Source organism: Haplochromis burtoni, unplaced genomic scaffold (genome assembly GCF_018398535.1).
Source record: "Haplochromis burtoni strain Fernald_Lab_line unplaced genomic scaffold, NCSU_Asbu1 Contig_1090, whole genome shotgun sequence".
Taxonomy (NCBI): Eukaryota; Metazoa; Chordata; class Actinopteri; order Cichliformes; family Cichlidae; genus Haplochromis; species Haplochromis burtoni.
The window spans coordinates 72,834-74,785 of NW_024583451.1; the positions used below are offsets into that span (position 1 = coordinate 72,834).

Sequence of the window (1,952 nt, forward strand, 5' to 3'; positions counted from 1 at the left end):
AGCCACTACAGTGACCATCAAAATGATGAAAAAATATTGTCGTAAACAGTTTATTTTGCGACACCACGAAACAAACGATAGCGTAAAATGAAACTATAGATATTTTAATATCGTCATCCGATATGTATCGTTATATCGAACAGTCCTAGTATATAATAGCCACAAAACTTAAAAAGAGGTTATACACACGCAATACGGTAATATTATGTTGAAGCACAGTACGTATCACTCCGCGAGGCTCCTCCCTACGATAGACGTAATGCTCCGACAACCCATCAAGTGGTGCAATGTCCACTGGAAATGCCTTTAGGTTAAACTGTCAGCAAAGAATTTGCATTTGCACTGTTACCTTTTTATATAACTTTAATGCAAAAAACAGCTGCTTGTTTAAGTGAAAATACATTGATGGTTTATTTTGCACTAATAAAGTTGTGGAGTTGCAAAGTATTTTGTCTAGTCTCAATTATATCGTCAGTTATATCGTTATAGCTAATTTTCAAATGTATATTGTGATAAATATTTTTGGTCATATCGCCCTGCTCTACTCAGCAGTCTACACTTTCAGGCCAGTGGCCACTCTTTAAAGGGTTAGGATGTACACATCCTGGACAGGGAGGAACGCTGGTTTGATTGGGGAGTCAAAGTGGCCATTTACGTGAAAAGAGAAAGACCATCTCTAGATTGAGGAGTTGGCCTAGGGGTAGTTTATTGCAAACTCTGTGAATCTTACTCATGGCCACTGATCAGTGGTCAGGTTGGGGAAATCTGCAGTCAGCCGAGACTGAAGAAGGCACTCGGCCGAGTGACAAAACGTTTCTCCTGCTGAAAACGCTACCTCCAAATGAACAGTATCAACTTTTTGTGATTTCCTTACTTGGATGATTGATTATCAAGATAGTAAACTGTTATTTTGGTTATATTAAGAGTACATTCACCACTTTACTTGCTGTCACACAGCATTTTTTATTTTACTGGAGATGTTAATTCCAGACTTCTCTGACAAAAACAAACAACTTTACCTCAGCAACAATCAGTTACCTCAGGTTGCTGTGTAAATGCTTCATGCATTAGTATAATTCAGAATTATACAGTTTTCTCTCTATTACTACATTAACTTGAATCCAATGAGCTGACCAGCAGAAGACTGAACCCTGAAAAACAGCCTGAAGATAAACTGCTGACTTTAGCTGTCCAAAATATGTTTTGGTGCTGGCTGTTTACTGCAGTACAAGTAGCATCCATGTTAGCAGCATGCTATGATTCTCTGCTTTACACTAATACAGGAAGTGATACACTCCAGAGGATCAAAGGTTTAGCTCAGACCTCTTGGCTATATATCTTCTAAACTCGAGCTTGCTATTAAAGCTGGGAGGCGGTCTTGTTGCCTGGTGCAGAGAAGCTTAACAGTTTAACAGATCAGACTTAAATAAAAAAAAGTCCACTATTACTGCGAGAGAGGTGGCAGGGGTGACTTCCGCTTTCGGTGACGTCACATGCATGTGTATTTTGTACAATACATACATTTATATTGGACATATTTATGTGCACATATTCACAAACCTTTCAAGTGAGTTAATGATTCGTATCGCTACCACCAAATGATACTGTAAGCACAGCTCCCTTACGCGAACCAACCCAAACTCGTCATGACGTGACTTAAACAATATTTTTGCCGGGCCATCAAACTATGCTCCAAGCCCAGCAGCTGCCTCTTCGTGAGTTGTCTGTGTCATTAACGCTAGCGACAACAGTTAACTTAAAATGCTCAACTACTTACCCGGGTTCTTTACTTCACTGTTAGTTGGATTTGTGCTTAACAGGTGAAATCGTGTTTTGGATATTTGCTTATTATGTACGGTGGCCCCTAGAGACAAAGCACACGCAAAATACAAAACACATGCAAAATCAAAAACACACGCAAAATACAAAACACATGCAAAATATAAAACACA

At 39.1% G+C, this 1,952-nt stretch overlaps 1 protein-coding gene across 3 annotated transcripts in view; it reads right to left on the minus strand.

Moving 5' to 3' along the window:
• celf1 (cugbp, Elav-like family member 1) overlaps positions 1-1,857 on the minus strand; it is a 69,696-nt gene extending 67,839 nt beyond the window's left edge. The window contains exon 1 of one of the 3 annotated variants that reach the window (XM_014330896.2): positions 1,778-1,857. The gene's annotated coding sequence lies outside the window, so the exon portion shown is untranslated. The remainder of the gene's footprint in view (positions 1-1,777) is intronic. The other 2 variants (XM_042216509.1, XM_042216513.1) reach the window with 2 other exon arrangements.
• Positions 1,858-1,952: the final 95 nt, after the last annotated feature.